The sequence below is a fragment of the Aegilops tauschii genome, chromosome 6 (genome assembly GCF_002575655.3).
Source record: "Aegilops tauschii subsp. strangulata cultivar AL8/78 chromosome 6, Aet v6.0, whole genome shotgun sequence".
In the NCBI taxonomy this organism is placed as follows: Eukaryota; Viridiplantae; Streptophyta; class Magnoliopsida; order Poales; family Poaceae; genus Aegilops; species Aegilops tauschii.
Window position 1 is genome coordinate 495993801 of NC_053040.3, and position 25312 is coordinate 496019112.

A 25312-nucleotide genomic window follows, 5' to 3' on the forward strand; every position below is an offset into this window, starting at 1 on the left:
CCACGCATGGCGTCGGTGTTCAGCAGCTGCGCGCAGTCCCGCGCCGTGTTGAGGCGCGCCGGGAGGTGCCAGACGTGTATGCGGCGCCCGGCGCGGGGACATCAGGGGAGGAGAGGATCAAGAGGAAGACGAGATGGCTGCAGGTTAATTGTAGGCAGCAGCTCCGTTGGAATGATGCTCAAGAGTACGAGGCAATTTATAAATCGTGCGGAATACTCGTACATACAGTATATAGCACTCATGTTTGTTACACACATACAAATCGATAGAATAACCAAATGCTGCTCGATCCAGCCTCAACTCTGAACTGAATTTACACACACATGCATGCAGTTGAAAGGAAAAACACACTAATTAAGGCCGTACGTAGAAAACGTACAGGAGCAGCAGTTCCTTATTAAGACGCGCACCTCACCACCAGTCCGCTACAACTTTGATCTGACTGGACTCAGTGGAGAGAGCCTGAAGCTGCTCCACTGCACGTTCCATTGCTGGGTTGCCTTAATTTGTCACCATAAAGCTTGACCTCTTTAAGGTTCTCCAAGTTCTCGAGGCCGACAATCCTCGTATCCCTGTCAAAAAACCACAACACAAGCGTCTCGAGCTTTGTCATTGACCCTTTCTCGAATGCGAGCATGGTGGGACAGTCGACCACCTCCAGGATCCTCAGCACCGCGAAGCTGTGTTCACACTAGTAGAAAACTGGGCTTTGCTCACAGGGCAATATTCACATTAGTCCCGGTTCAGTCACGAACCGTGACTAATGTGAGCATTGGTCCCGGTTCGTGCGGCCAGGGGCCTGCGGGCCTCGTGGGGCCATTGGTCCCGGTTCGTCCGGCCCCTTTGGTCCCGGTTGGTGGGACAAACCGGGACCAATGGGCCTCGCTCCTGGCCCACCACCATTGGTCCCGGTTGGTGGCTTGAACCGGAACCAAAGGCTCACCCTTTAGACGCGGTTGAATACCACAAACCGGGACTAAAGGGTTGGTCCTAGTTGCGGTCAGAGTTTAGTCCCACCGCGCCAACCGAAGGGCGATCACACCGGTTTATAAGCCCGTCCCTCTCTGCCTTGTTGAGCACCTCTCAAAGTGAAAATAGATGCCCTTATACAGGGAATTTGACCTAAATTCAGAGTAAATTTCTTTAAATTTCATAGAAATTTATTATGAATTTAGGTTGAATTTTATCTATAGGCGCATCTATGTTCATTTTTTATAGTATATAAACCTTAATAAAGTAAAATAAAATTAACTATAGTAAATAAAATAAATAAACCTTAATAAAATAAATAAAAATAGCAGCAGTAAAATAAATAAAAATAAAATAAATAAAGTAAAATACATAAGTAATTATAAACAAAATGGAATAAAATAAATAAGTTTTTTGTTGTATGTAGAAACAAAACAAAATAAATAAAGCAAAAAAGAAAACAAAAAACATGGAAAAAATTATGCCACCTACTGGGCCACCACGACCTGAATACGACTTGAAACCCATCCATGGGCCAGGATTCAGGCCCGCAGAAGGCCCAGTAGGCCCCACAGGCAAAGAGAACGGTTAGGCCCGAAAGCCTGCAGTTGAGAGGAGCCCGAGAGGGTGGGCGCAACAGCGCTTATAAACCACTCTCGAGCTCTTTCAACTAGCGAGGTGGGACTAAACTTTTGACGCGGGGCAGCACAAGGCCTTTGGTCCCGGTTGGTGCCACCAACCGGGACTAAAGGGGGGCATTGGTACCGGTTCGTGCCACGAACCGGTACCAATGCCCCCCTTTAGTCCCGGTTGGTGCCAAGAACCGGGACCAATGAGTTGCCTATATATACCCCATCGCCACAGCAGAGCACTCCACGGTGCTCTGTTTTTTTTGGCCGGCGAGGGGAGGGCATTTGGGTGCTCTAGCTCACCTCCTATGCACATCATGAGGTGTTCGATGAAATGTCTGAGCCACACTAGTTAATCTTTCTCCTCTCGAAACTCGACCTCCGATCTCCATTTTCCTCGAGATTTGTCTAGGTTTAGCGGTCTGTCACGTCCCGTCCCCGTCTTCACCGCCGTCGATTGCCCGCGCGATCTCGTCGCCAGCACCACCGTGGTGAGCCTCTTGTTCTTATCTTCTTTCTGAAAGAGAAAACATTCTTACTTTAGATAGATATTTGTCTAATTTTGTTACTTTTATTATTCTTTCTTATTACATAGTGCGATGGTTTTGGTATCCGCCCCCGTCGGCCCTCGTCCTGTCTATGATTCGGATGTGGTATATATTATCTTTTTATAACTATTTGGTTCATTTATTGTTTATGACAAATATGCCGACCAACGTGACATAGATTATTTATCTAGGAGGTGGTTGAACCGAAAATTCCAACCGACCCTATTGTCGAGAGGTTAAATTTAGTTGAAGAAGAAAACAATTACTTGAAGGAAAAAATAGAAAAATTGAGGAGGAGAAGATGATATTGGAGTTGCATGTTGCAGATGTCGTCGATGATCACAAGATCAAGATGGATGCAATGCGCTTGAAGATTAGAAAGATTAGAAAATATGCCATTCATACTGAGGCTTGGTATCATTATGTCGTTGGATCAATTGTTACCTTGGTTGCGATTATGATCGCATTTGTTTTCGCATTGAAATGTTTTACATAGTTTCAATGTATGGTTTAATTAATTAGATGCTCTGGAGAGCTATATGTTGTTAGATGAGAACTATGTATGTACTTTGGTTTTAATGTGATGATGAACTTCTATTAATTTGGTCACTTAATTATCTATTCATGATGTTCTGTAATGGTTTTTGACACACTTAATTATATATAATGCATGCAGATGAACCGGCAATGGATGTACGGTGACAGACACACCTCCGAGTACATTAAGGGCGTGCATGATTTTCTCGAAGTGGCTGAGGCAAACAAGCAGAATGGTTTTATGTGTTGTCCATGCCCTACATGTGGGAATACGAAGTCTTACTCTGATCGGAAAATCCTTCATGCCCACCTGCTTTACAAGGGTTTCATGCCACACTATAATGTTTGGACGAGGCACGGAGAAATGGGGGTTATGATGGAAGACGGCGAAGAAGAAGAGGACGATGACAACTATGTGCCCCCTGAATACGGTGATGCTGCAACGGGGGAACCTGCTGAAGATCAAGAGGAACCAGACGATGTGCCCAATGATGCTGCAAGGAGGGAAGCTGCTGAAGATGAAGAGGAACCAGTGCCCGATGATGATGATCTCCGCCGGGTCATTGTCGATGCAAGGACGCAATGCGAAAGTCAAAAGGAGAAGCTGAAGTTCGATCGCATGTTAAAGGATCACAAAAAAGGGTTGTACCCCAATTGCGAAGATGGCAACACAAAGCTCGGTACCGTACTGGAATTGCTGCAGTGGAAGGCAGAGAATGCTGTGCCTGACAAAGAATTTGAGAAGCTATTGAAAATATTGAAGAAGAAGCTTCCAAAGGATAACGAATTGCCCGACAGTACATACGCAGCAAAGAAGGTCGTATGCCCTCTAGGATTGGAGGTGCAGAAGATACATGCATGCCCTAATGACTGCATCCTCTACCGCGGTGCGTACAAGGATCTGAACGCATGCCCGGTATGCGGTGCATTGCGGTATAAGATCAGACGAGATGACCCTGGTGATGTTGACGGCGAGCCCCCAGGAAGAGGGTTCCTGCGAAGGTGATGTGGTATGCTCCTATAATACCACGGTTGAAACGTCTGTTCAGAAACGAAGAGCATGCCAAGTTGATGCGATGGCACAGTGAGGACCGTAAGAAAGACGGGAAGTTGAGAGCACCCGCCGACGGGTCGCAGTGGAGAAAAATCGAGAGAAAGTACCGGGCTGAGTTTGCAGCTGACCCAAGGAACGTATGATTTGGTTTAAGCGCGGAGGGCATTAATCCTTTCGGGGAGCAGAGCAGCAATCACAGCACCTGGCCCATGACTCTATGTATGTATAACCTTCCTCCTTGGATGTGCATGAAGCGGAAGTTTATTATGATGCCAGTTCTCATCCAAGGCCCTAAGCAACCCGGCAACGACATTGATGTGTACCTAAGGCCATTAGTTGAAGAACTTTTACAGCTGTGGAATGGAAACGGTGTACGTACGTGGGATGAGCACAAACAAGAGGAATTTAACCTGCACCCGTTGCTGTTTGTAACCATCAACGATTGGCCTGCTCTCAGTAACCTTTCAGGACAGACAAACAAGAAATACCACGCATGCACGCATTGTTTAGATGACACTGAAAGTATATACCTGGACAAATGCAGGAAGAATGTGTACCTGGGCCATCGTCGATTTCTTCCGACCAACAATCAATGTCGAAAGAAAGGCAAGCATTTCAAAGGCGAGGCAGATCACCGGAAGAAGCCCGCCATGCGTACCGGTGATCACGTACTTGCTATGGTCAATGATTTACACGTAATCTTTGGAAAGAGTCCCGGCGGACTAGCTGTTCCGAATGACGCTGAGGGACACGCACCCATGTGGAAGAAAAAATCTATATTTTGGGACCTACCCTACTGGAAAGACCTAGAGGTCCGCTCTTCTATCGATGTGATGCACGTGACGAAGAATCTTTGCGTGAACCTGCTAGGCTTCTTGGGTGTGTATGGGAAGTCAAAAGATATACCTGAGGCACGGGGAGGACCTGCAACGTTTGCACGAAAAAGACGGCATGCCTCCGAAGCAGTATGAAGGTCCTGCCAGCTACGCTCTTACGAAAGAAGAGAAGGAAATCTTCTTTGAATGCCTGCTCAGTATGAAGGTCCCGACTGGCTTCTCGTCGAATATAAAGGGAATAATAAATATGCCAGAGAAAAAGTTCCAGAACCTAAAGTCTCATGACTGCCACGTGATTATGACGCAACTGCTTCCGGTTGCATTGAGGGGGCTTCTATCGGAAAACGTCCGATTAGCCATTGTGAAGCTAGGTGCATTCCTCAATGCAATCTCTCAGAAGGTGATCGATCCAGAAATCATACCAAGGCTAAGGAGTGATGTGGCGCAATGTCTTGTCAGTTTCGAGCTGGTGTTCCCACCATCCTTCTTCAATATCATGACGCACGACGTAGTTCATCTAGTCGACGAGATTGTCATTCTGGGGCCCGTATTTCTACACAATATGTTCCCCTTTGAGAGGTTCATGGGATTCCTAAAGAAATATGTCTGTAACCACGCTAGGCCAGAAGGAAGCATCTTCATGGGCCATCAAACAGAGGATGTCATTGGGTTTTGTGTTGACTTCATTCCTGGCCTTAAGAAGATAGGTCTCCCTAAATCGCGGTATGAGGGGAGACTGACTGGAAAAGACACGCTGGGAGGGGACTCAATAATATGCAGGGACATATATTCTTGGTCTCAAGCACACTACACAGTTCTACAAAACTCTACCTTGGTGACCCCGTATGTCGATGAACACAAGAACAGTCTGCGCTCCAAACACCCGGAGCAGTGTGACGACTGGATTACATGTGAACACAGCAGGACTTTCAGCAGTTGGTTGGAAACACGTCTCAGAGGTGACACCACTGTTTGTGATGAGTTGTACTCGTTGTCCAGGGGACCATCTTCGACTGTATTGACTTACAAAGGATACGAGATAAATGGGAATACATTTTACACGATCGCCTAAGATCAAAAGAGCACCAACCAAAACAGCGGTGTCGGCTTTGATGCAGCAACCGAGAGGGGAAAGGACACATATTATGGTTACATAATGGACATATGGGAACTTGACTACGGACATGATTTTAAGGTCCCTTTGTTTAAGTGCAAATGGGTCAATCTGTCAGGAGGCGGGGTACAGGTAGACCCACAGTACGGAATGACAACAGTGGATCTGAACAATCTCGGGTACACTAACGAACCGTTCGTCCTAGCCAATGATGTGGCAGAGGTTATCTATGTAAAGGACATGTCTACCAGACCGAGAAAAAGAAAATATAAGGAAGCGAATACATCATACGATGAGCCAAAGCGCCACATAGTTCTTTCAGGAAAAAGGGACAGTGTGGGAGTGGAGGGCAAGACAGACATGTCTGAAGATTATGAAAAGTTTCATGAAATTCCTCCCTTCAAAGTCAAGGCTGACCCAAGCATCCTGATAAACGATGAAGATTATCCATGGTTACGGCGCAATAAGCAAATGACACAAGCGAAGAAAAAGTGAAGACTTTCTCCCGCAACTATTATGATGATACCATGCCAACTTTGTAACAGACGAGTATGATACCATTGTCCGTTTTGTACACGAACTGCATCTAGTTTTTGCCGTAACCCTCTCAACTTTCTTGCACATGCTATGTGGATGAAATGATGATACCATGCCAACTTTCAACCTTTTCAGAGTTCATTTGAAATGCTTTTCAATTTTAGGGTCTTATAGCTCAAAATAATTAGTAAATGCATGAAAAATAACAAATGAAGTCAGAAAGGGTTGAAAATTGATGATGTGGCTTTGAATGGTGCATTTTGAACACATAAAAAGTCAGGAGTTCAAATAAATTTTAAAAAATGAAATCCCTTTGTAACAGACGAGTTTCCGTATGAAATGCTGATACTTCGAAAGAGATTGTCCGTTTTGTACACGAAGTGCATCCATTTTTTGCCGTAACCCTCTCAACTTTCTTGCACATGCTATGTGGATGAAATGATGATACCATGCCAACTTTCAACCTTTTCAGAGTTCATTTGAAATGCTTTTCAATTTTAGGGTCTTATAGCTCGAAATAATCAGTAAATGCATGAAAAATAACAAATAAAATAAATAAATAATTAGAAACAAAATAATATAAACTTTAATAAAATATATAAGTAGAAGCAAAATAAAATAAACATTAATAACATAAATAAAATTTATGAAACTAAAATTATCAAAGTATTTTCTGTTCAAAACATTATAAGCAACCTCTAGTATTATTGAAACTAAAATTATATAAAATTGATGCAACTAAAATTATCGAAGTATTTTCTGTTCAAAATCATTGAAAGCAAAAATAATTTTCATAAAGAACTTTTTTTGTTAGAAACTTTAATAGCAAAAAGAATTATCATAAAGTAAAATAAATAAGTAATTAGAAACAAAATAAAATAAAATAAATAAATTTTTTGTTGTAAGTAGAAACAAAACAAAATAAATAAAGCAAAAAAAACAAAAAAACAGGCAAAAAATAAAAATTATGCCACCTACTGGGCCACCACGGCCTGAATACGACTAGAAACCCATCCATGGGCCAGGATTCAGGCCCGCAGAAGGCCGAGTAGGCCCACAGGCATGTACAGAGAGGTTAGGCCCGTAAGCCTGCTTTAGAGAGGAGCTCGACAGCTCAGGCGCACCGCACCTTATAAACAGGTGCGGCTCTCTCTCAGCCAGCGAGGTGGGACTAAACTCCCACCACCACGCCGCTGTGCAAGGCCATTGGTCTCGGTTGGTGGGACGAAGCGGGACCAATGCCACCCTTTGGTCCCGGTTCGTGGCACCAACCGGGACCAATGCCCCCCCTTTAGTCCCGGTTGGTGCCACCAACCGGGACCAATGCCCCCCTTTAGTCCCGGTTGGTGCCACCAACCGGGACCGGAGGCCGCCGCTTCCCGCCCTTTGGGCTGCTGAAAAGAGGCCTTTGGTCTCGGTTGGTGGCACCAACCGGGACTAAAGGGGGGCATTGGTCCCGGTTGGTGCCACGAACCGGGACCAATGCTCTGAGTATATAAGAAAACACTTAGCATTTTTCAGATTCATCTCTACAGTTGCCCCGCCCCGACGACGCCGCCAGGCTGCCCGAGCTCGCCCCGTCGACGCAACCGCCCCTGCCCCGACCACGCCGCCGTCGTCCCGCCCCGACCACGCCGCGCGCCCCTGCCCCGACCACGCCGCGGGCCCTTGCTGTGCCTCTGCCTCGCCCTGCCCTGATCGACCACGCCGCCGTCGCCCCTGCCACGACCACGCCGCCGTCGCCGCCCTCTACCCCGACGCGCAGCGTGCCTCTGCCCCTGCCCCGACCACGCCGCACCTCTCCTTTGGTCAGGCCGGCGCCGCCCCCTGCCTCCCTATTTTTTTTCACATATATATGATTTTTTTTCCAGATTATATGTATATGTGTGAGTATATGTATGTGTGTATATCTGATTATATGTCCTCTTTTCAGATTTTTTGTTTTTTGCATTTTTATAAAAATGTATATATGTATGTATGTTCTCTGTGTATATATATGTTCATGTATGCAAAACATAGATTTTTAGAAAAGTTTTATCTATATATGTTCTCTGATTTAGTCCATTTTAGGTTAGTTTCATTTTTAGAAAAGTTTTATATATTTAGGAAAAGAAGGAAGAGAAGGAACAAGGAAGAAGAAGAAAAAGTTTTATATATATGCAAAAGTTACATTTTTAGAAAAGTTTTATATATCTAGCTAGGAAGAAAAGGAAGAAGAAGAAAAAGAAGGATAGGAAAAAAGAAAATAAGAAGAGGAAGAAAGGAGAAGAAGAGGAGAGGAAGAAGAGGAGAAATAAACAAGAAGAGGAAAAAAGAAGAAAAAGAAGAGGAGAAGAAGAAAGGACTAAAGGAGAAGAAGAAAAAATAGATAAATATATCTATTCCTTTTCTTCTTTTTCTTCGATCTTCTCCTCTATTCCTTTCTTCTTCTCCTCTTTTTATTCTTCTTTTTTTCTTCGATCTTCTCCTCTATACCTTTCTTCTTCTCCTCTTTTTATTTCTTCTTCGTCTTCTTATTTTTTATCGGGTATGTCGTTGTGGATATACCCCCTCCCCGATAACATTATTTTCCCATGTATGTATGTCGTTGTTGTCGATATATATAACTCCCTCCCAGATAACTTCGACATGATGGACGGTCGATATTTATACCCCCTCTCGACCGTGATAACTTATACCACGGGAGCACCCCCCGGCCCTCTTGCTCGACCAAAACTCTTGAGGACACCCAAACCCTAGAAAAAAACGATGTCGGTCTCCTACCCCCTCCCGCCGCGCCCCTACGCTTGAAGCGTTGCCGAGGCCACCCCAAACCCGGAATAAGCTAGGTCTACGTTTGCACTAATATATCCACCTGCTGTCATGTTTGTGTAATAATTGCCATGTTGTAATATTTGCAGAAACAATGGAGCACGGACGAGACGAGCAAGCAGAAGAGGTGTTGGGGGACATAATCTTAGCCGAAGGTGATATCTTGTCGTATCTTAACGACAATGATGGTCTGGAAGAACAGGGTGAAGAAGCAGGCTACGGTGATCGAAGAGTGGAGGAGGAAAGACATGATTATGATGGCTCCGGTGACCCAATGCTGGTGCAAGAAGGAGCCCGTGGTGACGGCTCCGGTGACCGAACAGAGTCCAGCCAGATAAATATGTTAGTTAAGCCTGTGCTGACTAGCTAATTGATGCATTCATTGTTTTGGTATGTACACATATTAATTAACTCTCGTCTTTCTTCTTTTTTCTAGCCCTCCGGATCAAGCACAACTTCGGTAAAGAGACGAGGCCCGAAGAAAAAGTTGCGGTCGGATGAAAGGTTTGAGATCACAGCAATCGCGCGCGACGGCCAACCGATTGAACCCATCCGGACAAAGGAAACATTTGCTGCTCAGTGCGGGGTTCTTGTTAGGGACAAGATCCCGATCAGCATCCACCAATGGTATAAGCCTAAGAAGGAAGAACCTGAGGTGTCTTATGTCAATGATATGCAGAAAGATGATCTTTGGACTGAGCTGAAGGCAAATTTCACCCTACCGCCAGAGGAGGATCCGGAAAGCCAGTTAAAGAGGAATTAATCAAGTCTCATGCTCTTAAGAAGATGGCAGACCCATTCAGGAGGTGGAAGAATGAGCTGAAACCGTTTGTCGACAAAGAAGAGACACCAGAATTCATCGACCGGTATGAGAAGATCAGAGATCACTGGCCCGCATTTGTGGCCCACAAGACATCGGAAAAGAGTAAGAAGATGTCAGCGACAAACAAGAAGAATGCTGCGAAGAAGAAGCTTCACCATCGCACGGGGTCAGGTGGCTACCTCAAAGCCCGGCCTAAGTGGGCCAAGGCTGAGAATGATCTGCTTGAAAAATGGATCGAACCACAGACAATGAACTGGCCAGACCGTTGCCGGACTTGGTTCTTCGGGGCTGGCGGAAAATTGGACCCTGTATCAGGGAGGTGCGTTTGGACGGACGAGCTTTTGAGAATACCAGTCAAGAGGCTTCAGCACTATATCGATGTAGCGCAGCAAGGGACGTTCGTTCCAGACAGAGAGAACGACGAGCTCACAATGGCCCTCGGGAATCCTGAGCACCCTGGACGGACACGAGGCACGCCAGGCTCCGTTCCGTGGAAGGCTGGTTTTCCAGACGCAGGCGGTTACAAAAGCCAGCAGAGGAGGAAAAAAGTGGAGCAGACCCAAATTCAGAAGCTGCACGAAAGGGTTCAAGCGCTAGAGGAACGAGACGGCAATCGACATGCCGAAACTACCCCCGAAGCTACCCCGCCTTCTCAGCGGAGAAGCAGCGTGACTTCCACCGAGCTGCTTCAGCCGGAGCATGTCTTGACGGCTCCTGCTAGCTACCCTGTGGATGCTATCACGGAGTCTCAACATTGCCACCTTATGGCGCAATGGCAGAACTTCAAAGTCAAGGCGGCTGTTGGCTCTGTTTTACCTCTTGAACCCGGCGCAACCTACCACTGCTGGCCGATTCCAGAAGGATATGCTAGGGTGATGGTAGATGAAATAACGGAGGGATTTGAGGACCTCCAGCTTGACCACCCTACCGGTGAAGGGGAGACTCGGCTGGGTTCTGCTCTGAAGACTCCGTGCCTATGGCGGAAGGAGCTCATTAACCTTCCGAACTGGATGCCTCCGGCGAGTAAGGGCACTCCGCTGCCTCCTCCTCCGGCGAGTGATCAGGGCACTCAGCCTCCTTCTCCGGCGCGTGGCGGCACTCCGCCTCCTCCTCCGCCTCCTCCACCGGCGAGTGATCAGGGCACTCAGCCTCCTTCTCCGGCGCGTGGTGGCACTCCGCCTGCGCCTGCGTGCCAGAGCAGCCAGCCTCCTCCTTCTCTGCCTCGTCAGCAAGGGCGGATGAGACCCGCCGCCGCTCCGGCAGCTCCGGCGCGTCGTAGTCCTTCTCCTCCGCCTCGTAAGCAAGGAAAGAAGACAGCCGCAACTGGTCCGTCTGCTCTGCCGGCGTCTAGCAATACAGCTTCCAGAGGCGGGAGGCAATACAGATTCGGTCCTTCTCTGAAGACTCCAGAGAAGTTACCATACGAGAGGACCCCGGGGGAGAACGCGAAGATCGTGCGAGCCGAAGTGACAAACTTCTTTGAAGGGGTGAAAGCAAAGAAACATCCACCTCCGGAGGAGAAGGTAGATCCGGTGAAAGCGAAGCGCACTCTGGCTGCCCTGACAAAACCACCAAAGTCTCCGCCGAAAGGCAACTATGAGCGCATTATTGCAAAGACATTTGTCGAAGCGGAGCGGTCGGGAAGTACTGTCAGTGATCAAAGGTTGAAAGAACGACGAGCTGGGAAAAAAATTGCCCAGCTCGGCGAACAAGCGAACCAATCGTGCCCCCCACTCAAGGTGTCTAGCGACATCGTCGCTAATGATCCGAGGATTGTGCCCGGTTATAGCAATCTTGGAGATTACCTGCCCGACGATGTACATTATGAAATCATGGAGGTGTACGAACACAAATACCATTACGGGAAGCCTCTCGTCAAAGATGAAAGATCTCTAACAACGATGATGCGAAGATTACATGATTGGTAGATGAAAACCTGCAGAGAGTCTGATGGGATGAATACTTTGACGCTGAGAGTTAAACCGGAGCATGACCTCGTTGGAATTGAACTGCTGAATGTTCCATTTGAGGAGTTCTTCCAGTTTTTCAATCAAAAGGCCCTCGATAAATCAACGATCACTTGCTACTGTCTGTAAGTAGTAGTACTTCTGTCATTAAGTCTCTCTATATAGGTCAGCTCTTTCATTGCATGTATTTATAATTATCCTCACTATATTATGCAGATTGAAGATCGCCGAATTGAAGAAAAGACAAATCGGTGATATTGGGTTCATTAACACAAATCTCATAGATGCATATACGGTTGAAAAACATGCCAAAGAAGCCGAGGCCAACTTGCTACGATCGTTGGTATTAAATCAAAGCAAAGATATAATACTCTTTCCTTACAACTTCAAGTGAGTGTTACTGTTTTGTGCATATTCGGTTTCCCTTATTAGTCCAGGTTATGGTAATGTAATTGATGACTTATGCATGCATGCGCAGCTTCCACTATATTCTCCTAGAGATTAAGCTTGAGCAGGGAGTAGTAACCGTCTTAGACTCGAGACAAAAAGATCCCGAGGACTATGCGGACATGACTCAAATGCTCGAGAAGTAAGTTAAATCGATCATTATCCACCATATCAGCAACTTTGTTCATTTCCTGATATCAAGTAATTATTTTCTTTGTCTGGCACGGTTTGGAGAAAATTCACCACAAAAGCTCCGGGACTGCCGAAGAAGCTGCAATTTAGACACCGAAAAGTAAGTACTATAGTAGCATGTTCCGCATATCTCCTAGTGATTCAAGCGCTAGTTTCATCAATACCATTTAGCATGCTTGCTTATCAGTTAGATTGACCTCTATTTCTTGTAAAGTGGTTGTGGCAGGAACAAGGGAATGATTTCTGTGGATACTACGTTTGCGAGTCTATCCGCCACACGACCTGTGAGCGGGGCTACTCTGACGAACAATATGAAGTGCGTAAGCAATAATATTCACAATTTTATTTTATTACCATCATTTGTGTCGAGTTTCATTTATTCATATATATATGTATTGACCCCCTTCTTCAAATTAGATGTTTCGGATGCGGGATGAACTCCTAGCACCAGATCGTATGCGAGCAATTGAAGAGGAATTGGCGGCATTCTTCCTTGACCACGTGATCGCTGAAAACGGAGAATACTATGTGGACCCTGTGTTCATACAATTTAATTAGGAGATTATATTGTAAGAGATAATTATTGTATATATGTAGCCGGTAGTGTCAGATAGATATACGAGAACTTGTTGTTCGACCAATCTCTCGGAGAAGGAGAGGTGGTCGATATGACTTCTCTCTGTATGCATATGTTTATGACGATCTTCTGTTTCCTTCATTTGCTTACTAGCTAGCGTGTCTAGTCCTCTCCATACGTATATAGTATGTAGCGTCAACCAAGCACGGAGAAAAGAGAGGACACTTCTCTATATTAATTAGCTAGCTAACACAATATATGAAACACCTAAATTAACCCCCCAACCCCCCCCCCCCTTAAAAAAAAACAAAAACCCCAGCACCTGAAATGCTAACGCGTGGATGCCTATTGGTCCCGGTTGGTGTCACCAACTGGGACCAAAGGCCCCCTGCCTGGGCTGGCAGCAGCGGCCACGTGGAGGACCTCCTGTCCCAGTTCGTATAAGAACCGGGACTAAAGGGTTAGGGCTTTAGTAACGACACTTTAGTCCCGGTTTGAAAACCGGGACAAAAGGCCCTTACCAACCGGGGTAAAAGCCTCTTTTTCTACTAGTGTCAGGGCGTGCAACCAGTTCTCTGTCTTTGTACCCAGTTCTCCCCAGTTGGATGCTCTTCAGGTTGGGCAGCTTACACAAGACACCAAATAACTGGTCGCCAACAAGTTTTGTCCATCCCACTTGAAACTTTGTGAGGTGTACGAGTGATGAGATCCAGTCGGGCAGTTGGCGAATGCTGCCACTCAAACTAAGGTGTTGGAGGAGTGGCGGCGGGGAGATGTCACAGACAAAGTCCAAACTGCCCGACTGGCTTACCAGATGGAGCGATCGGAGAGCGCTTGTCTTGCTCAGGGAGGATACAAGTGCACACAAAAACTCCTCTTTGGGCTCATCTTCAAGCAAGATTTCGATACTTAATTAGCACTTCCAACTGCGGCAGCTCGCCTATCTCTTGGGTAACCTTAATGTCCTCACCTGTGAGAACTCCGATGTCCACCTTGCGCAACGCCTTCATGTTCCCTAACCCCCGTGGGAACCCAATAACTGGACATTAGGCACTCTAGTTTGCTCAGATTTGTCACAGTTCGCGGCAGCTGGTTGTCCCTAATGTACGTGCTTTTAATATCAAGTGTCTCCAAGTGCTCTAGATTGCCAATTTTGCGAGGCATCTTTGAGACGTTTGTACGCCTCAAGCTCAAGAACCTGAGAAGATACAATCCGCAAACATCTTTCATGTGCTTGTTTCGCAGGGCCTTGCAATCTTCCAGGTCAAGTACCCTTAGCAATTTGAACTCGCCTAAACGATCCAGCAGCTTGCCGAGGCCATCGCGCTGAAATGTGGCCAGTGATCGGACATGATGTAGCTTCATCGCCTCAATGTCATGCCTCGCATGATGCTGCTCATCATGGCTGTTATCATGGATGGAAAGGCGGCGAACCTTGCCATGTCCATGTGTCATTCCTCCGTATTGCCGCCCTACCAAAGTAACAGAGTTAGACTCCCTGGATTTGGACACCATGACCTCAAGGATCATGTCATGCACCCGGCACCCCTCTACCTCCCCTCGTAGGGACACAAGTTTGTCTAGTTGAATCATCACTGGTAGAAAAAAGGCATTTAGTCCCAGTTCGCAAAGGCCTTTAGTCCCGGCTGTGCAACCGGGACTAAATATGCGCGACTAAAGACCCCTCCTTTAGTCGCGCCTCTTACGAACCGCGACTAAAGGCTTTAGTCCCGGTTCTCGTGGCTAACCGGGACTAAAGGCCTCCTCCGCAGGTTTAAACCTGGTTTTTTTGCGAATTTTTTTAATTTTTTTTATTTTCAAATTTCTGAATTATTTTAACCTCTAATCTCTAATCACCACCCCTCATCACTGCTCAATTTATCCTCTAATCTCTAATCACCCCTCATCATTCCAAATCATTTAACTTCCCGGACGGTCACTCATCCTCTCACTACTCCAGCCTGAGCACGCTTAACTTCCGGGTTCTATTCTCCCCCGTTTCCAAGTCTGCACTTGTTGTTTTCCTGACAATAGTAGGATGTCAATTCTATTAACCCTCAGGAATTTAGCTTGAGCATGAAATGACACATTTCACTGTTTGAGTTTGAAACTATTGTTTTAAAAAACAATTATTATTTAGTAACACTAATATTTCTGGAATAATTAGTTTGACCACTGTTTGACCACAGTTTGACCAGATTTGACCAAAATTTAAAAAAAACTGAAATAATTATTTAGTAACACTAATATTCTAGAATAATTAGTTTGACCATTGTTTGACCACAGTTTGACCACAATTTGAATTTTTTTGAATTTTTTTGCCTCTCCAGATCTTAAAAGCCCCGTATCTTTTTTTCCGTTAGGTTTTTGAGGATTTTGAAAATGTTTAACGGGGTTCCCCCGATTAAATTCGGATGTAACTTTTCGAGTAGATGATTTTTCATATAAAAAACTTTCTCATCCGAGTTCGTATGCAAAAGTTATGCCCATTTTAAGAATTTCCAGAGAGATTTTGCAAATAAAGTCGAAATTCATATTTGTTAATTTTCCCAACAACTAGACCACATATCACATGAGAAACTTATTTTATTTTATTTTTTTGACATTTTCATTATTTTCTTTTGTTTTTTCTAAAACTGAAAAGGCGATCCGGCGAGGGGGGGGGGGGGGGGGGTAGAGTTTGAAAATGAGGCCTCAAATCCCTTTAGTCGCGGTTGGCCAGACCAACCGGGACTAAAGGTTGACCTTTAGTCCCGGTTGGTCTGGCCAACCGCGACTAAAGCCCCTCCCGTCCGCCAGCTGTCGACCGAGCGCGCTGGGCCCAGATAGTTGGTCGCGGGTCTCCTCCCGAACCGCAACTAAAGACCCCTTTGGTCGCGGTTCGATTATTTTGGGGACTAATAGGGACGTATGGAAGCCTCTTTTTCTACTAGTGCATGTTCCTACTAATCAGCTCGTTGAAGTATTCTTCCGCAACCTCCAACAAAGTCAACCCCCGCTTCTCGGTGACCAGACCTTCAACAATCCATCTGTATAGTAGCCTATCCTTGGCAATCACATAATCCTCCGGGAACATGCTCAGATACATCATGCAAGCCTTGAGATGATGAGGCAGGTAGTCATAACTGAGTGTAATCAACCGCCTCATCCCCTCAAGGTTAGGGTGGCTCTCCATCTGAGATCCAATTGATCTAGAAACTCTTTTCCACATCTCCATGCCCTCGGCCGACCTATAGCTTGCCAAAATGCTAGCGATGCTAACAATGGCCAACGGCAACCCACCGCATGTTTTCAAAATTTTGTCCATGGTAGCTTTAAGTTGCTTGGGACAAATACCCTTCTCTGTGGAGCCAAACACTCTTTTGACAAATAGTTTCTCAGAGGCTTCTCGTTCTAGGGGCTTCATATGATGGATAAAGTATTCCGAGGCACTAGCTGCCTTGGCCACCGTTTCTATCCGGGTTGTCACAATGATTCTGCTGCCGCAATTTTTTTCTGGCAATTTGCTGCGGATAGCTTCCCAGGTTGGTACGCTCCATACATCATCGACCACAATGAGATACCTGCTTTAATTGGACATATACATACTTGGAGTTAGAAAAATTGTGTACATGCAAAACTAGAATTAGAAATAGTTGATCAAATAGAAATACCAACATTTACAGCACACTAAGAGTTTGCCCCCCACCCCCTTTCCCCCAAAAAAACGATTTTGGTTTCTCTGCAAATGGAAGCTTAGACGTTTTGTCCATGTATTGCAATAGTGTACTTAGATGTTATATTTTCATCCTTTTTTTGTGCTTTCTCTGCACACCACTCATACGATAAGCACTGTATGAAGTATTCAACACACATATACCAAACAGTATGGTGGTCACTGATTTTTATTTCACAATTTGGCAATATGCAATTGAAAGATACCAAAAAAAACTGCCATTAGAGCATCTCCAATAGATTAGCTAGCCAAACTGTTTGCACTCCCTAAAAACTACCTAGATTCCAAAAAAAATTTGATCCAGCAGTTTTGCTATGCGATATGCTATCCCTAAATTAATTTTTAGTTAATAGGCTAAATTTCTCTCTCCTAATAAAAAAAACCAACCACTCCGCCGTTTGGTAAAACCGGAAAGGGGGCTGCTACAAATCATTCGGGTGATTAAAAGAGAACTTAAGCCGCTCTCACGGCTGTTAGATGCGCCCATCACAACCGTCGCTTGGTCGTTGCCGATCCCGCATCGCTCACCCGCACTCCGCAGGACACGCCTCACCCTATCAAGCATCATTCAGTTCTCATCGGGGCAGTTGGTCACCGCTTGCCTCCGACCGCGTCCTCCGTTGGCCGTCGATCGCCGGTGATGCTACAAAGCAACACACATGGCATCTCCATGCGTGCTGCAACTGTGCAACAGCCGCCGCCGGCAAAGTGCTTTATCACAGCACCGGGTCGCCGCCGGCGACCGCTCCATTACAGCGCCCGGACTCGCCGGTGACCGCTCCATTGCAACGCTGGGAGCTCCATTGCAGCGCCTGCAGTCGCCGGCGACCGCTCCATTGCGGCGCCGGGAGCCGCCGCCGAGCGTTCCATTGTAGCGCTGGGAGTCGCCGGTGACCACTCCATTGCAGCGTCGGGAGCTCCGTTGCAACACCGGGAGTCGCCGGTGAGCGCTCCATTGTAGCTTCCGGAGCCACTATCGCAGCCCTGCGAGCCGCCGGAGAGCGCTGCATCCTCGATGGTTGCCCCATTGCAGCATCCCGCATTTCCTCCAGAGACCATCGTTGCCCCGTGCAGCAACTGGGGCGAGCGGTGGCCGTTCTTTTGATTTTCAGCAGCGGACAGGAGTAGCGGATGCAGAAAAAAATGATGTTGTTCCTCCTTAAGGTGCACATGAATGGAGATCAGAAAGCTTGCTGCAGCGACAGTCGTGGACTTGCTTGTGTTTGCCCTGATCCAAAGGAAGGGGAGGGCAAAGGATAAAGGAAAAATAGGAGGAGGAAGACGAAGGATAGGGGAGATGAGAAGAAAACAAGTGGTTGTGCGGTTCGCTGCGCGGGGATGACGAAGAGTGATAGCTGCGCGTGGGCCCAGGCCATGGGACGCGTGTCGATCGCTCGAGCCGGCTTACGCGTCGTGTGGATCAGCCGGATGAAACAGAACGTTTCCCAACTGGAAACCACATGCGGAAGAGGCCAATTGCCCTTATCAAAAATTACCGGCTCTCCTCCGTTGTCTGCTTTGGCCACCCACTGCCGCCAACGAGTAACTCGCCGCCACCGACCGAGTAACCCGTTCCACCACCATTGTTTCCCGTGTGGAGTTGAGGCAGAGTAGCCCCCATGATCTGCTTCAACCTAGCTCACTGGTGACTTGTCCGTCAGACTCTGCCGGATTCAGGGCCACGTCTTTGGCGACGACATGACTTGGTAGCGAGCTGCGTTGCGGCGGTCCACAGGCTAGCCATCCACATGCTCCCGCTCACGACAGATTAACGCATGGCAGGTGCGGGACGTGACTGAGGCGGTGGGTATCGGTGGCGCTGGGGTGTGATGAGAGATTGTGCTGTTCGGGCATGGCATCTTCAGCTGCAAGTAGGCGTAGGATGGGACCACCGTGAACTTTATGTATGTGGGTTTGCCTAAGATTGTGTGGTAGCCACTCTCTAAAGGGGCGACCTCGAATTGGATGGCTTCACTTCGGTAGTTATGTTTGTCTCCGAAGAGGACCTCGAGCTCGATCCGCCCCAAGCGGTGAACTGGGCGGCCTGGTACCACTCCGTGGAAGCCCACGTCCGACCTCTGTAGTCCGGACTTCAGGATCTTTATCTTTTCTAGAGTATCGATGAAGATGACATTGAGGCCGCTACACCATCCAACAGGACGCGTGGGAGGCGACATCCCCCAAAGATTGGATCTAGCACCAGGGTGTGCTTACTCGGTTGTATGACGTCTTCGGGGAGATCTCCGGGTCGAAGTTCACTATTTCTTGGGACCACGCTAACCGTTCGCTGGTTGCGTTTTCTCCCATGTAGATCACGCGCCATGTGAGCTTCTAATTTCGACGTGTATCTTTCGTCGTGAAGGTCATGTTCATGGAGGTCCCGTGAGAGGGACCGTAACATTGCGGAGGTCGCACGATGCGTCTCCACGCGAGATGACCGGGGCGATGGTAAACCCCTCAAGCTTGCCCCTTGTTTATTGTACACGCGTTTGACGAGACGCGAGGGCGAGATGTCAAGGAACTGCCCTAATCCATCAGTGACTAGCTCGAAAGAGCCAATCGTGAGGCAATGGCCTGGCCAGAGATAGCCGACCTCTTTGCTTTCTCCATGCCGGGTTCATTCTCCAATCAACGTCGCCCATGCCTGACGCGCCAACTGATAGAGCAAATTCCCGTTAGGTTCCTCGGTAGGGTTCATGAAGAGCTCGGAAGTACCAGGACAGAGTCTGCACACACAATTTACCTAGGGTTGGGCCTCCAAAGAGTAATATCCTACATCCCGCTTCTTCTTGTTATTCATGGTGAGGGGATACCTTGTGCAGAGGCCTACAATAATGTATGGGATATCTACCGAAAGTTGGATATGAGATTGGATGATGAATGAAGATCTAGCCTCCCTTTATATAGACCGGAGAGGCCTAGGGTTACAAGACGGAGTCAGTGAGATTGGTTAGGCCACCTCCCTCCATCTTGGGGAACACCCACATCATCTTCGATGTCTAGGGATTCCTGGTACCCTCCAGCCCTGGTGAGCCTCGTTTGAGGATAAGGTCGGACCCCTTACACCAGGTACTCCTGGTACAGGACCACGTCAGTAGCCCCCGAGCGTGGCGGAGGTCATGGGTGCCCGAGCTCCGAGGCCTCCATAGGGCTCCTTTCTTTGTATGTCTGGCCTTCCCAGCTCCGCATGAAACGGATTCCTTTCCCCTTTTTTCGCAGCACTGCCGCTTTGATACGTCTCCAACATAACTATAAATTTTTGTTGTTCCATGCTATTATAGTATCAATCTTGGATGTTTTATATGCAATTATATATCATTTTTTTGGACTAACCTATTAACCTAGTGCCCAGTGCGAGTTGTTGTTTTGGGCTTTTCAGGAAATCAATATAAAACAGAGTCCAAACGGAGAAAAAACTTTGGATTAATTTTTTATATACCAGAATAGACCCTAGAAGGTTCAGGAGAAGAACTGACGAGCAACTAAGGAGCGACAAGCTTGAGAGGCGCGCCCCCAGGCTTGTGGGCCCCTCGTGGCACCTCTTGACCTAATTCCGCTTCTATAATTTCTATATTCCCCTGACATCAGAGGGCCACCCGAAATACTTTTTCCGCCGCCGCAAGTATCTGTTCTCAAGAGATCCAATCTAGAAGCCTTCTCCGGTACTCTGCCGAAGGGGGAATCGACCATGGATGGGCTCTACATCAACCCTGATGCCCTTTCGATGATGTGTGAGTAGTCTACCACAGACCTATGGGTCCATAGCTAGTAGCAAGATGACTTCTTCTCTCTCTTTGATATTCAATACAATGTTCTCCTCGATGTTCTTGGAGTTCTATTCGATGTAATCACTTTTTGCGGTGTATTTGTTGGGATCCGCTGAGTTGTGAGTTTATGATCAGATTATGTATGAATATTATATGAGTCTTCTCTGAACTCTTTCATGCATGATTATTATGCCTTTGTATTTCTCTCTGATCTACTGATTTGGTTTGGCCAACTAGATTGATTTTCCTATCAATGGGAGAGGTGCTTTGTGATGGGTTCAATTTTGCGGAGATCTATATCCCAGTGACAGAAGGGGACAAGACACATATTTGTACTGTTGCCATTAAGAATAAAACGATGGGTTTTATTCATGCATGAGTTTACTTGTCTACATCATGTCATCTTGCTTTAGGCGTTACTCTTTTCTTTATGAACTTAATACTCTAGATGTCCGACAAGTCATCCCCGGGAAGGGAGTTTCCGGGTAGCATGATGTCCGATACGATGGCAACGGGAAGGGAGTTCCCGAGCAGTTTGACGTCAGGAACTACGAGCCCACCAACACTGATGCCCATGAGGGAGGTGGTTGCCGGGCAGTTCGTGACCGCGCCAACAATGTGGTTGGACCTGTTCGATGCCAACAACAATGTTGGCACTCCACACAGGTTCCGACGCCTAGGGGTCCTTCCCGGTGAGCCTGCGGGACAACCGCAACACCCGAAATCAAGAAGTATGAGCACGACACCATCATCAAGCACAATGTGCGTTTCGTTGCGAAGGGTTACGTACAGCGCATAGGGTGAGTACTTGCAGGAGGTCTTCCCTCTTGTGGCAAAGCACGAGCAGAGTTACGGGCTACACAAAGCCCAAGAAGGCGGACATCCCGACAAAGGCACTTAGTCGCATCTAGTTCCAAGAGCTGCGCTACAAGAGACCGGGATCATTGACATCAAGCTCCTTCGACCGGGTTGAGGGGGAGATTGTGAGCATTAAACGTGTCTACCTCTTGCAGTTGCATGTTATCAAGACAAGCAGCAGCGTGCTGCATGCCTTGGTAGTTAAGGAAACTAGTAGTAGCAGTAGTAGTTTCTAGTATGGCTTTTTTTTCGAGAGTATTTCGAGAGTATGCCTAGACCTACCATGTTTTTAGAGAAGTCAGAAATCAAGTACAAGAGGCAACATGTTTGTTGCAAACATACAAATGTAGCAAAAACACCACACCCAAGCTAATCGAAAGATTAGCCACCAGAACAAAAACAGACACAATGCAAAGGTGCCTGTCCTAAACAGATCGACAAGGTGCGTCTCGATCAACACCGGTCATCCCAAAGAGCAACAACTTTCACCGAACTTTCCTCGGCACCGCACCCAACAACCCTTGATTGTCTAAGAAGAGACGGCGAGTGGGCAGCGAGACTTCGCCAGGATCAACACACAAGCTAGCCTAGTCGGCGTCCGAAGAAAGGCAGGATTTTCATCTGAAATGTCGCACATCTCCTGCCCATCCCGCAGGAGTACGGCCTAACTGACCAGATGGGTCACACCGCCGCCGCAGCAACACCTCGCCGTCGTACCCGGACTGTCACGGAGAAACCCATCAGGGATGAGGAAACACGGTCCAACACCACATCCAACACGGGTCAAGAACACGCAGCTCCTTCCATCCTCCAACACAACATCAGCACCACACCACGAGCAGCTCCTTCCATACTCCAACACCAGCACCAGCACGGCCGGGCCGCCGGCATCTCGAGAAGCTAGTCCACCACTCCAGGCGGACGGCCTCATTGCGACCACAGTCAAGTGACCCAGATCAGATCCGGTCGACGCCCCACCACCCATACCTGCGCTGCAGCCTCTAAGAACCATCCGCCGACGCTTGCGACCCCAGGGCACCCACGCATAGCAGAAGCCGCCTGGCCGCCCCTCGCGCAGCATCTCCAGGCCGAGCCGCGCCTCCCTCTGCAACCACGGCCCAACTGCGGTGCCACCGACGCCGTCGCTTACCGGAAAAACCACCACGCACCGGCCAGTACTACATTGCGAGCTCCTGACCCATCTCCGCCGCACCACACACTCCCCGCCGTGCGCTGCCACACCGGAACTCTCCCCGTGCCGCCCCTTGACGCAGCTCCCCCACGCGCGAAGGAGGCCCGTCAGGGTGCGTCGTTCACGCCCTCCGCCTTTCAGAGCCGGGCGCCACCACCACCGCAGGCGCCGGCAGGGCGGCGCGCGGGGCTAGGGATTTCCCCTCCGGAGCCGCCCGCGCGAGGGGCCCCCGAGGGAGATAGGAAAGTTCTAGTATGGCTTTGACTAACTTCACATGTAAGAGAAAATGTGAAGTAAGCAGTGATGTCATTAGGTAGTAGTACGTCAGCCATGTGCTACTATAGTCAGTTTTTTTTGTGTGAAATCATATGGGAGTTTATTCCAAACTTACAGGGTTACAATCGAGAGGCAATCACAACATGGAGGACATCTGCACATCCACACCGCATTACATGACTCGGTACGGCTATAGTTTGCCATACAATCTGCTACCCTGTTTTGAGCTCTACTAATTTTCTATGGAACAAACTCCCTTTCATTCATCATTGACTTGATTTCTGCTACTAGGTGTCGCTATCACTTGAGAGGATTGATAGCGCTTCGGATGAATCAGATTGCACCATTACTATAATCAATCGGATTGCACCTAAATATTTGTCTTTATAGAGATTTTAACAAGTGACGACATACACAGCAAAATGGGTGAATCTACACTTTAAAATATGTCTACATACATCCGTATGTGGTAGTCCATTTGAAATCTTTAAAAAGACAAATATTTAGGACCAGAGGGATTAATATATAATGGGACTGAGCCCTCCCGGTTGTAATTATTCCACTCCACTCAGCTTCAATACTAGTACGAGCTATTCTCTTCTCAAGTGTGTGTGTTGTACATTAAGTGTGTGCTTCACTTGTGGGTTTGAGCAAAGCTAGCAAAGGGGTGCAAACAGCCAGTAGCTTCGCCTGTGTAGTTCGATCCGAAGGAAGCTATAGCTAGTTACTAGTTTGGGCTAACAGTAAGCCCCAAAAGAACAAGCCCTACAAACTGGTAAACCTTTTGGTGCTTATGTGTATTTTGGAATAGCTGCGAGCCTGAGTGCGCGTGTGCATGTGCTCAAGACTTGTAGAATCACTAGCTCCTTAACAAGCTGATCCTTTTCTAAAAACAAAAAACAAGCTGATCCCTGAATATTTATAAAGATGATGTTGATATCAGATTTAATTTTGATTGATTGAGCCATTGTATTATATTTATAATAACGATGATATTTAATCCTTGAGGATTTGCTGGAGCACTGGTACCAGCAGTCCCTTGACGTCCTTCGTGGCATCAAAGGCTTGTGACACGGACACCAGCGCCTGGCGAGGGAAGTCCATGTCCAGCTGCCGGCACAACTCCATGGCCAGGGTTGTCTTCCCCAGTCCTCCGAACCCCACAATGGAGAAGACATTCAGACCCTCATGGACCGCCGCCGCTTTGATCTTCCCGGCCAGGCTGTTGGCCTGTTCTGTGATGCCGACAAACTGATCAGGGTCGTCAACACGGCGGAGGGCATTTGCAGACACAGACGCCGCCGAGACCGGGGCAAACCAGGCGGACCTTTGTAGGTCAATGCCGTAGTGAGCGCGGCGTTCGCTGACCTTGGTGGTACGGACCAGGAGGGCCTTGATGTCAGCAGCGAGGGTGCGCTGCAGCACAAGCTTCACGTACGGGTACCTGGCAACGCTCTTGGCTCGCGAAAGCAGGTATCCGGCCCAGGAGAAGATGGGCTGGCTGCCGGAGACGTCATTTGGCGGTCGTGGGGTGGGGCGGACGATGCAAAGCGAGTAGGTGTCGATGCAATCCTCAGCGTCGTCGGCGAGGTCGTGCACCTGCTTCTCCCACTCCCGGACGAGGTGGTCGACGGAGCTCTGGTCGGCCTCGGAGATGACCCGGAGGGCGGCGTTCATGGTCGCCAGCTCGTCCCGTAGGTGGACGACATTGTCGCCGACGCCGCAGATCTCCTGGAGCTCCTCCACCAGCACCTGTCCGAACGTGCTCACAATGGACTGCGCCGCGCTCTCCATTCTCGACAACTTAAACCCCTCTCCTCTTTCATCTACGACGTACTCCTCAGGCCTGGGTTGAGTGAGGGAGTCGTTTCCGTTTCGAATAAAGCCGTTACGTGGGTGGCACCATTGGCTGTCATCATTGCATTGCTGTCGTTGCAAACATTCTCTCCCGGGCTTACCACTAGCTACTACTACCTCCGTCCTGATTTATAGGTCCCCTTTGTAGTTTGTACCAAAGGTTTAACTAACAAAATGTTAATGCATGTCAAAAAAATTATATCGTTGAATTCGTATTTGAACATAGTTTTCAATGATATAATCAAATACGAATCCAATAATATAACTTTTTCAATGATGTAATTTTTGTTGACATGCATGAACATTTTGTAAGTTTAATCTATAGTCAAAATTTAACACGAAATACAATGAAGACCAATAAATCAGGACGGAAGTAGTAGTACAAGAAAGGAATAGAATCAATGCATGTTTCCACTTTCTAAAGAAGAGAAAGGAATCATCATTATCTACATCTACAAACAAAGAAAAGAGAAAAGGAATAAAGTCTCAAACTTGCAACGCCTGCTAGACACTATCTCGTCTAGTATACCATACTCAGTAGTTACATATATACTAGCAGTTGGGCCGCCACCCGGTGGCGCCGCTTAGGAGAAAGCTGGGCGGTGC

At 47.5% G+C, this 25312-nt stretch overlaps 1 pseudogene; it reads right to left on the reverse strand.

Moving 5' to 3' along the window:
- Positions 1-411: 411 nt before the first annotated feature.
- On the reverse strand, positions 412-24643 carry LOC109749302 (disease resistance protein Pik-2-like; annotated as a pseudogene).
- Positions 24644-25312: the final 669 nt, after the last annotated feature.